Source organism: Schistocerca nitens, chromosome 4, assembly GCF_023898315.1.
Source record: "Schistocerca nitens isolate TAMUIC-IGC-003100 chromosome 4, iqSchNite1.1, whole genome shotgun sequence".
In the NCBI taxonomy this organism is placed as follows: domain Eukaryota; kingdom Metazoa; phylum Arthropoda; class Insecta; order Orthoptera; family Acrididae; genus Schistocerca; species Schistocerca nitens.
This window is the reverse complement of record NC_064617.1, coordinates 579,663,818-579,676,125: the sequence shown is the minus strand read 5'-3', so window position 1 is coordinate 579,676,125 and position 12,308 is coordinate 579,663,818.

Genomic DNA, 12,308 nt, shown 5'->3' with positions numbered 1-12,308 from the left:
TTTCTCGGGGGCTTTGTTGATGTTTTTCAATGTTAAATTAATTATTTCATGGTATCTTAAACGTCGTCGTTTCGTGAAGGCTACTGCTTTATACGATCTGGTGGTGGTTTATTCCGTAGTATAAGGAATGGAGGTTACTCTTGTAGAATCATTCTGTAGTTCGTTAATGATATTTTGAAAATCGAATGGATGTGAATCCCTACTTCTGTGTTGACAATAGCAATGCAATCTGCAAAGTTTACCTAATTCTTTCATAACGCATTCTGAAGACTTACAAGATAGCATAAAACGTGATATAAACATTGATCTAATTCTCCTACGTCTCAAAGATTTTAGCCATATGTTAGAACGAACTGTGGGCCACTATCAGAAATTACTTTGTCAACATGCCCCACTTCTTTCAGAAAATTCTTTACGAATGCTGTAGAAACAGATTTTGCAGTGGCTTTCCGGAAAGGGAAATTCTGTGATCAGCTCAACAGCTACAATAAGAAATTAATGACCACATTTAGATCTCGTAAGAGGACCGAGAACATCAACAGCAGATAATTCTCTTAGTTTCACAGGAGTCGTTGAAAATAGTGGTGTTCTACGCTTAATGATAGATGGGTTCGCCTTTAAGTAAGGTTTGCATTTCGCTGAGACAGTACGAATTCGCTTTTCCATATTGTTTAACTGCGAGAAAATGTCTGTGATTAAAACCATCATTTTTCTGAATGGATGAGTTTTCTCTCATACTGTACTCGCACTCCAGCCACTGCGTGCTGCAAACATATCACGTTCACGAGAGAAGTGATTAGCATTTTCAAAATGAGAATGACTGAATCAATCTACTGGTATCGTTATCGCAACTGATCTTTTCTTCGATACTGGCAAGCTGTTCCTGTATCTTTCTTACATCACATTTATTTTGCTGATTAATAGCCATGTGCCCTTCCATAAAACGTTGCACAGACTGACATTCTTCGGCATCAGTGAATGAAACCGGCTCAGTATCGTTTCACCTTTTTATCTGAATTATTGTTCATTTGCGTCACTCTCTCTGCTCATTCTTCGACTCGTTTTGCGAACAGGGATCAATTGATTTTACGTCTTTGAAATTTCGCAGTTAGTTTGTAACCATAATGACTCTAACTTTTGTGCTAATTTCTCTATTTGCAATTCCTGTTATGACGTCTTTTGTCTTGTCTCAACAATACCAACAGACTGTACATAATCAAGTCTAGACTCAAGATATTAATATCTGACTTGAGTTCCTCACGTACCTGAATTTTCAACCGTTCTGACATTTCCTAGAATTACAATTTAAACTGTCACTAATCTCATCCCGAAACAATTTGAAGTTATCTTCCTATAACTTGAAATTTTGTTCATGTTTGCTACTAGATTCGTTGATTTTGTCATTTATCTCGTCACTGGATTTTTTTAATCTCACCAAGCTAGTATTAATTGCGTAACATTACTACTGAAAGAAGGGAAGAAAAAATTATTTTGCTCTGTATAAGTAGCAGCAATACCTCAGTCTCTCATAACAAAATCGGACTGTGTTACGATATTCTGACCACCTGAATTGCATGTAGTTCGCTGCAATTCATCACGCATGATCGGCAGATTATAGCCTATACTTAGATTATTCACAGCACTGTTTTAAAGTGCCATGACTTCATTATCCTGAGAAGAATTTTCTACACCATATCTCAAATTTTCCGAATCTTCATTTGAAGCTACCGTACTTCTACTCTCTTAGCCATTCCTGTCTGTGTTTTAGGTTTAATTGTCGTTGTATCAATACAGAAAATGGCACAAAATAGCAAAACAACTAACTTAACACAAAACTGTTAACTTCACTGTTACAAAATAAATACTGAACTACAGAATTCCTGAAATAAAAGTTTTGAATTAATGCAAAGCAGCGCGCAAGCAACAGAAAATGCTATGCTACGACTACTGCCTATGTACTATTGCATAAAATTTTTCAAATTCAGTAGCAAGTCGAAGCATCTCTAAATGCGAAATCGTCCAACGAAACGAAATCCTGGTAGGCAGGTCGACAGGTGAAACACGTTCGGAAATGTGGAAAAGAGGAGAGAGAGAAATTTGAACAGAAAATTAATTATTCGTTCCCCAAATCATAAAGAAGCCAAGAGGATTCAATAGTGGCGGAGCTACTGAAGGTGGCAAATAATGAAAGTCTAGATGCACTAGTCCAACTTTTTGAGTAGATCTGGGATGATACCAACCGAATGGCAGTCAACTTTAATACATCCTCTGCACAAAAAAGCCGATAAAAAGAATGTTAATAGCTATAGGAGCATTTCATTAGTATCTGTTCGATATAAGATTATCTCCAAACCAATACAAAGCAGAATAGAAGGTCATCTTGACCAACTGACTGGGGAATATCAAGCTGGTTTCCGAAAGGGCCGTTCTTGCCCATAATAGATCTTTAACCAGAAGAACATCATCAGGTACAAAAAAGCTGGAGGAAATAACTATGTGGCAGTGTTTGCTGACTTCCAGAAGGCGTATAAGTCCATCGACCGAAAAGCGTTGATGAATATGTTAGAAGAGTTTGGATGATGCATCAAGAACGGTGATCAAACAAACTCTCACTAACACAGTGTCAAAAATAAAATTTATGGGTGAGATTTCAGAACAAGACTTATACACTAAAATGTAATTGGTTTCTACACGCAGTCCATAGAGGCTGAACTCGATAATTTTTTTTAGAAAAAATCAATTCTGAACCATCTGACTGCGAGTTTTAAAATATCGCATAAACGTCTCCTAACAACTGTTCTGCAATGCTCCTGTACTCAAGAGACAACTTACCTCGTCTTGCCGCTGCAACTGTGTGAGCAGCAACATGCTGAAATATTTCAAAAAGCAATACTGCGATACATGCAAGGTCCAATTACAATAATTACTGCCATACTTTTATACATAGAAATTAAATGATCAGGAGGCGTTTGGTCAATAAACCCTAAACGATGTAATGAAAAATAAAAGAAACCAATAAAAACTTTTAATTTGCTATATTCAGAAAATTGATGATTTAAATACTTATGAGTTTTATACAGACTTTTAATTATTCCATAATGTCTATACTCAATAAACACGTTTCTGACCACAATAATGATACGTATATTGTTCTGAATGTATCCATACAAAAATCTGACAAAATCTTTCCAGTGCACAACCAACAACTACGTGCGAAAAGGCAAATTACCAAAAATCTTCAATTAATACCAAAGTCTCCTCTGGCGCTGCTAGCACGATCATGGCAGGCTGCGACCTCTCACGTCGCGCGGCTTCTCTCCACCGCACCCTGCGTTCGACTCCCCTCGACAACTGCTCGCTCGCCACTACTCGCGATAATAATATCTCACAGCTTTTGTATGTACACAGCAGAATCACAGACGTCCAACTTTCAATATGAAGGGCATCGAGGAGCAGCGTAAAGAGTCGGCGCAGAAGTTAAAAAAAGCACGAGTGGGTGCAACACCGAGCAGCCTCGAGAGGGTAGCAGCCGCTACGGATGAGACGATAAAGACTTCGGCCACGAGAAGACGGTTGTACTCAGGTAGACACAATTGCAACTGTTAGATAAGCAGCAACTTTTTCTTTTCATTTGAATAGTACTGAACAGTGACAGCCAAAGGACCAGTGATTGATTATTTAGGTCAAGGAGACAGTGACTGAATAGTTAGGCCAAAGGACCAGTGATTAATTATTTAGGCCAGGTGGCCAATGATCCAGTAGTTCACAGAAAAGTGATAGCAAAGACACTTTTCTCTGTCGATAGTGTGTGTGTTCAAATGTGTGTGAAATCTTAAGGGACTTCACTGCTAAGGTCATCAGTCCCTAAGCTTACACACTACTTAACCTAAATTATCCTAAGGACAAACACACACCCATGCCCGAGGGAGAACTCGAACCTCCGCCGGGACCAGCCGCACAGTCCATGACTGCAGCGCCTGAGACCGCTCGGCTAATCTCGCGCGGCTGTCGATAGTGATAAAGCACAAGAAGCACGCTGAGGAAACAGCTGGCTGATCCTGAAGGGACTTGTAAGAAACTGTATATAGAAGAAAGGGAAAGGGCCTGACATCTCACATATCTTTTATGTTAATCGTCAAATTAACTGGTTTAAGGGAAAAGTTGTAACTCACTACTTTGGTAGACCAGCACTGCCTGTATCCTAACTTATGCCCCTTCTGACAAGAAATTCTCAATTGCACCTAGACTGCGTATATCACCTTAAGTAGCCAAGGAGATTCTATTCCCCCTCATCTCCGTTATAAAGATTCATTGAGGCAATCACGGACTCACAGTGTCGTTAACGTCCTGATTACGCCACGCAGGCTGTACCAACACTATATTGGCAACCTGGATCTGTGCCGGGACGCGACACCACATCTCATCGTCAGTATGGTTCTTCAGAGAACATTTCGTTCTCATTTGCGAGATCCAAAACCTCTTCACAGACTGCGAGGCGAAGGTCTTTCCGGTCTTGACTCATGAGCCGTGGGACAAAGTTTAGTGGCAACACGATGCGTTCCAAGATGCTGTGTGAAGATTTCATGACGTGATCCAACTGAAATGTTACATTCTTCTGCATTCTCTCGGACAGTCATTCTACAATTGGTACGCACAATTTCGTTGACGTTCATGAAATTAGCGTCGTCGGTAGACGTTGAAGGTCGTCTTGAACGAGGGTCACATTTAACTTTCGTCCGGCCATTTTTAAATCGTGTGAACCGTTTGTAACACCGAGTACTGCTTAAGCACTCATCACCGTAGGGTTCCTGCATCATCTGGTGTGTCTTTTAAAGGTTTTCTTGACTTTCACGCAAAATGTAATGCATACGCGTTGCTCCTCTAACTCTGCCATCTCGAAATTCGCAAACTGTGCGACACAACGTTCTACAGCAGCACTCAACAATAGCCAACAAACATCTAACAATGAAATTTCCGGTAGTTACACATTAAACCCAGGTGTGTGCAGGGATACCAACCGCATTTCGCTCCAACACACCATTGGCACGAAATTACGAATGTTCTGGAATTGTTTGAGCAAACATATACAGAGTGAGTCGCGTAAGACGTAACACCCCCTTTATTCCAGGGGCGATTGGCGATTGCACGTTTCGACAAATGGTGTTCGGAGAATCATAGGCGGCTATGGGGCACATACTTTGGTGCATGCACAATAATCACAATGTTTATATTGACCGAGATAATTAGGCAAGTACATATTTTTTAAATGGGAAGCTATATTATTTTTACCATCATTCGAACGCTCTGGAAAATACGCTTTTAGTGATGTAACTCATGTTGCTATTGTGATTCAAACTTTGCTTAAAAGACGCTGGGAAATATTGTACGATTGAAGGTCGAGGTGGTCTAAGCGGCTGCAGACTGTAAACACGCCTCGCGCGACCCGCAGGCCGAGTTGCCGTGCTCTATGCAGCATGCACGGCCTACGCTGCGTAGGTAAATCCTCATCCGACCTCTTCACGATACACCATAGGTACAAGGGTGGCACATGCTAGCTAATTGCATATCAAAAGGGGATCATGAGAACTATGACAAATGCATGGACATTCCCAGGCTGAAATGAATAGTTATTGTGTGAACATAGCAACCGCTTTGTCACGCAGTTTCTCATTTAAGCTTTGCCCCATTCCTGCTTACGTGTTACACCTGACGCACAGTAAACCGCTGATAATGGTATTGATGGATGCTTCGTGGGAAACTCTTCACAGGGTGACGTCTGAGTGTGTCTGTGGGGTAACAAAGTGTCTGCTGTGAAACTACTGTTTCCACAGATAGTATTGGACATTATAATTAGAGAGAATACACATTTGATGGGATAATCATTTTATTCACATTCATATGCTGACCACCTCCCACCAAACAATGCTACAGAAGGACAACCTACGTGGTATACACACTGTCCACTCACGTTACATTTATACTTCAAAGATGTTACTGGTCATTGACACATATCGTTCAATAATACATTAGTACCTACTGATAACCTTCACAGTCCGCAGCTCGTGGTCGTGCGGTAGCGTTCTCGCTTCCCACGCCCGGGTTCCAGGGTTCGATTCCCGGCGGGGTCAGGGATTTTCTCTGCCTCGTGACGACTGGGTGTTGTGTGATGTCCTTAGGTTAGTTAGGTTTAAGTAGTTCTAAGTTCTAGGGGACTGATGACCATAGATGTTAAGTCCCATAGTGCTCAGAGCCATTTGAACCATTTGATAACCTTCACAATTCATAGTGTTCTTAACAAAACATGGCGTTGTACTTTACGTAAGCATGTACTCAAACGGTTTAACCTCGACTGCAAGACGCATCTGTAATCGACGTCCAAGAGAATGGGTAACAGATGAAAAGTCAGTGATTGATACGGTGGAGCAAGCAGTGATGATTCGGCTGTGCATGTCAACTGGCGTTGTTGGGGCTTCGCGGTAGACCGCATATTTCAGTGTTCCCCACAAAAAGAAATCAAGTGGAGTCAAATCGGGGGACCTGGCAGGCCATTGTAGTGCAGCATTCCGTCCAATCCAGCGGTCAGGAAATGTCTCGTTCAATATTTGACTTGCAACACGTGGGGAGTGAGCTGGGCAGCCGTCGCGTTGGAACCACATACACAGGCGCTCATTGAGTGGTATCTCCTCTAGCAGAACGGGTAGAATGTTCCTAAGAAAGTCCCCATAGTTATTTCCATTTAATACTCCTGCAGCGAAATAAGGTCCTACTATGTAATTTCCTACAATGCCGCACCACACGTTGACGCTCCATGGCCTTTGGTGCTGTACCCGATGCAGCCAGTGTGGGTTCTCAGCTGCCCAGTAGTGCATGATACGTAAATTTACATTCCCGTGATTAGTGAATGTTGCTTCGTCGGTGGAGAGCACACGTTTGAAGAATGTATTATCATCTAGCAGGCGTCGCAAAGCAAACCGAGATTATTCCATACGATGTTCGAAATTGCCTCCTTCGAGTGCCTGGTGGAGTGAAAGGTGATATGGGTGGAACTTACGCCGGTGTAGAATGCGCATGACACTCGCCTGGCTGACCCCACAAACCGCGGCAATACGTCTCGTGCCACAATGAGGATCGATAAACGTCACGGCCAGAACAGCCTCTTTAGGTCTCTGTGTCTTCTTCCCCCTCCTTTGTTTGCTGTTGAAGCTGCCTCTTCGCACTAGTGTACTAATCGTTCTTGCAATGGCCTGGCGAGTAGGACACCAACGATCAGGACACATATCCCTGTACCGCCGTACGGTTTCAACAGCATTCCTACGACATTCGCCATACAGAAGTAACATGTCTACCTTCTCCTGATTTGTCTACATATCTGGACATAATGTTCCAGCAGCATCTACGTCTGGATAGGAGACCCACGTCCTACTGGTTCAACGTCGCACGACCTGCTAGTTGTACGACGCGGCCTGGTTTCCGGGTCGCGCGAGGCGTGTTTACAGTTTGCAGCGCTTCCGACCGCCTCGACCTTCAATTTCCCAGCGTCTTTTAAGCAAAGTTTGAATCACAATAGCAACATGCGTTACATCACTATAGGCGTCTTTTCCAGAGATTTCGGATGATGGTAAAAATAGTATAGCGTCCCATTTATAAAACATGTACTTGCCTCATTATCTCGGTCAGTATAAAAAAATGGCTCTGAGCACTATGGGACTTAACATCTATGGTCATCAGTCCCATGGAACTTAGAACTACTTAAACCTAACTAACCTAAGGACATCACACAACACCCAGTCATCACGAGATCGTTCAGTATAAACGTTGTGATTATTGTGCCTGTACCAACGTATGTGCCCCATAGTCCGCTATGATTCGCCGAAAACCGCATGACGATACGTGCAATCGGCCCCGGAATAAAGGGGGTGTTACGTCTTAGTAAGAAGCTGTGGTCTAGGGGTAGCGTCTTTGATAAATAAACCCGCCACAGCTTACATTTTGATTAATAATTGGCATTGGCGAACACTTCCGGCGTAAGAAGTTACCCTCATTCTGCCAACGGCCTTGTCAAAGATGACGGAGGAGCGGACAGAGGTTCAGGGCACTGCCTTTTCTTTAAGGTGGGAAAGTGCCCCTAAAGGCAGAAGAATCAGCAATGGTCAACGGCTTGAGGATGCAGAAGGGAACGGAAAAAACTGCATTAAAGACACATAACGTGTATCCGTAGGACATGTGGCCTGCAATTGAAAAATTGTCATGATGGTCTCTCCATTGGCAAAAGATTCCGTAATAGTCCCCCATTCGGAACTCCAGGTGCCAAGGGGGCCATGAGAAAAAGGTTGAATAACTAACGAAAGGATAACATTCTATGAGTCGGGGCGTGAAATGTCAGAAACTTTAAACGTCGTAGGAAAGCTAGAAAATCTGAAAAGGGAAATCCAAAGGCTAAATCTAGATATAGTAGGTCAGTGAAGCCAAATGCAAAGAAGGCAAGGATTCTGGGGCAGAAGAGTATAGGGTAATATCAACAGCAGCAGAAAATGGTATAACGGAGTAGGATTCGTTATGAGTAGGATGGTAGGACAGAAAGTATGTTACTGTAAACAGTTCAGTGATAGGGTTTTTCTTATCAGGACCGACAGCAATCCAACACAGATAACGATAGTTCAGATATACATGGGCGACGTCGCATGCTGAAGAGGAAGAGAGAGACAAAGTATACGAGGATATTGAAAGGATAAGGATAATACAGTATGTAAGGGGAGAAGAAAATCTAATAGTCGTGGGGGACTGGAATGCAGTTTTAATGGAAGGATTAGAAGAAGCAGTTACAAAAGAATATGAGCTTGGGACAAGGAATGAGACGGGAGAAAGACTAATTGAGTTCTGTAATCAATTTCAATTAGTAATACCGAATACACTGTTCAAGAATCACAAGAGGAGGAGGTATACTTGGGAAAGGCCGGGTGATAAGGGAAGATTTCAGTCAGGTTACATCATGGTCAGGCAGAGATTAAGAAATCAGATACTGGACTGTAAGGCGTATCCAGAAGCAGACCACATTTCAGTAGTTATGAAAAGTAGGATGAAGTTTAAGAGATTAGTGAGGAAGAATCGATAAACAAAGAAGTGGGATACGGAAGTATCAAGGAATACTTCAATAGTTCAACAGCCAATACAGTCGAAGAGGAATGGTCATCTCTAACAAGGCTGTCACAGAAGTTGAAGGGAAAACATAGGTACAAAGAAGGTAACAGTGAAGAAATCATGGGTAACAGAAGAAATACTTCAGTCGATGGATGAAAGAAGGAAGCACAAAAATATTAAGGGAAATTCAAGAATACAGAAATACAAGTCGCTGACGAATGAAACAATAACAGAGAGAGCAGGGAAGCTAAGACGAAATTGCTGCATGAAAAATGTGAATAAATTGAAAAAGAAGTGATTATTGGAAGGAAATACTCAGAATACAGAAAAGTTAAAACAACCTTCGGTGAAAATAAAATTGAGGGTGGTAACTTTAAGAGCGCAACGGGAATTCCACTGCTAAATGCAGAGGAGAGAGCGGATAGGTGAAAAGAGAACACTGAAGGCCCATATGAGGGGGAAGATTTATCTGATGTGACAGAAGAAGAAACAGGAGTTGATTTGGAGGAGATAGGGGATCAAGTATTAGAATTTAAGAGAGCTTTGGGGGACTGAAGAACAAATAAGGCAAAAGGGCTCGATAACATGCCATCCGAATTTCTAAAATATTTGGGGGAAGTGGCAACAAAACTGCTATTCACGTTGGTGTGTCGAATATATGAATCTTGCGACATACCATCTGACTTCGGAAAAATATCATTCACGCAATTCCGAAGACTGCAAGAGCTAACAAGTGCGAGAATTATCTCACACAGCTTAACAGCTCATGCATCCAAGTTGCTGACAAGAATGATGTGCTGAAGAATGGAAAAAGGAAATTCAGGATGTGTTAGATGACTATCAGTTTGGATTTAGGAAAGGTAAAGGCACCAGAGAGGCGTCCGCCTGCTTAGCTTAGTAACGTGCTCGCCACCCATGCAAGTGGGCCCGGGTTCAATTCCCGGCCGGGTTGGAGATTTTCTCCGCTCGTGGACTGGGTGTTGTGTTGTCCTCATCATCATTTCATCCTCATCACTGGCACTCAAGTCGCCCAATGTGGCGTCGACTAAAATAAGACTTGCACTTGGCAGCTGAACTTCCCCGGATGGGGCCTCCCGCCCAGCAATGCCATACGTTCATTTCCATTTCTAACAAAGAGGCAATTCTGACGTTGCAGTTGATAGTGGAAACAATACTAAAGAAAACTCAAGATACGTTCACAGGATTTGTCGACTAGGAACAAGGGTTCGACAATGTAAAATGCTGCAAGACGTTCGAAGTTCCGAGAAAAATACGGGTAAGCTATAGGGAGAGACGGGTAATATACAGATGAAGTTAAGGATTTCTACCTCGCAGGCAGCTAAATAACCGATGATGGACGGAACAAGGAGGACATCAAAAGCAGACTAGCACCGGCGGAAAAGGCATTCCTGGCCAAGAGCAGTCTACTAGCATCAAATATCTACATCTCTACATCTACATCCATACTCTGCAAGCCACCTGACGGTGTGTGGTGGAGGGTACTTTGAGTACCTCTATCGGTTCTCCCTTCTATCCCAGTCTCGTATTGTTCGTGGAAAGAAAGATTGTCCGTATGCCTCTGTGTGGGCTCTAATCTCTCTGATTTTATCGTCATGGTCTCCTCGCGAGATATATGTAGGAGGGGCAATATACCGCTTGACTCCTCGGTGAAATTCAACAAAAGCCCATACCGAGACCTTCATTTGAGGAAGTGAGAATGTTCGTTTGGAGCACAGCATTGAATGGTAGTGAAACATGCACTGTGGGAAAACCGGAGCAGAAGAGAAGGTATATGAGATGTGATGCTACAGAGAATGTTGAAAATTGGGTGGACTGATGAGGTAAGGAATGAGGAAGTTCTGCGCAGAATCGGAGAGGAAAGTAATGTGCGGAAAACACTGACAAGGAGAAGGGATAGGATATTAGGACATCTGTTAAGACATGAGGGCATGACTTCCATGATACTAAACGAAGCTGTAGAGATTGGAATACATCCAGCAAGTAATTGAGGACGTAGGTTGCAAGTGCTACTCTGAGATGAAAAGGTTGGCACTGGAGAAGAATTCGTTGGGGGCCGCATCATCAAACCAGTCAGAAGACTGATGATTCAAAAAAAAAAGAGAGAGAGAGAGAGAGAGAAGCCTAAAACGTACCGTGAAATATATCATCTTTGGTCGCCCAATGCTCTATTGCCTCGTAACGGACTCAAAAACGCAGCTGGTCTTGAAGCAAATTCAAGGGGCCTGCCGTTCTACGGTGTCTCTCTGGCAGACTGCGCGGTCCATTTAACTGGAATAGGATCGAATACAGGCCTGTTTGCAGCACCTGGTAGCTCTGAGGCGAATCTACTGGGTGTTGTAGTAGACTAGAAACAGTTCGAAATGCTCCGCGCAGCAGCATTCTCTCCTCCCGCAACGTTAATATGTTATACTAGCCGCTAAGGTATGCCACCCAGAGTAGGACCGATACTGATATCTCAGCAGCAATCACAATACTTTTGCTTCATTTGCATATTTGTTTTGACTGTAAAAATTCGGAGTAAATATATTCTCATCAGCATAAGTGCATTTTATATTTTTGTCGGTCGTGAATAAAGAAGTCGGGACCCAGGCGCCGAGATAGGGAATTTTCTCCGTTGACACTTCATTGCAACACCTAACATTAAATGCCATCGGACGCCACTGTTGGAATAGATTACAGTAACCGAGCTTCCTACCAAACAGTAGATCGTTAGGATTGGTAGTTGTGTCAGAAGGCATGAAATACAGCGACTTCTACGAAGTTCAGCTTCAGCGTTTCAGCTACTATGGACTGGACGGACTGTTTTAGACCCGTCTTCTGTCGTTTGTATTCTCATAGCTCTGCGGCTCAATTGGGGTTCCCCCAAAATCGCCGTTGCTTGTCGGCTGTGTCATTTCTCGTTTATTTCGTGTTGTGAACTCTGATTGGCGTGAAGTGAATCTTTCTTATTTCGAAAGCGTGTTATAAAAGTGCTGACAAGGTATCTTGTGAAAAAACTAAAATCAAAATAAATGGATATAGCATAGTTTAATAACTTGTAACAACGTATATCAATATTGTGGAGATGATTGCCATCACCACAGGAACTGTGATAGGAACTGTGATATAATTCAGGCTGAAAAATACAGCCACCAGTTGTGTTTCGAAGG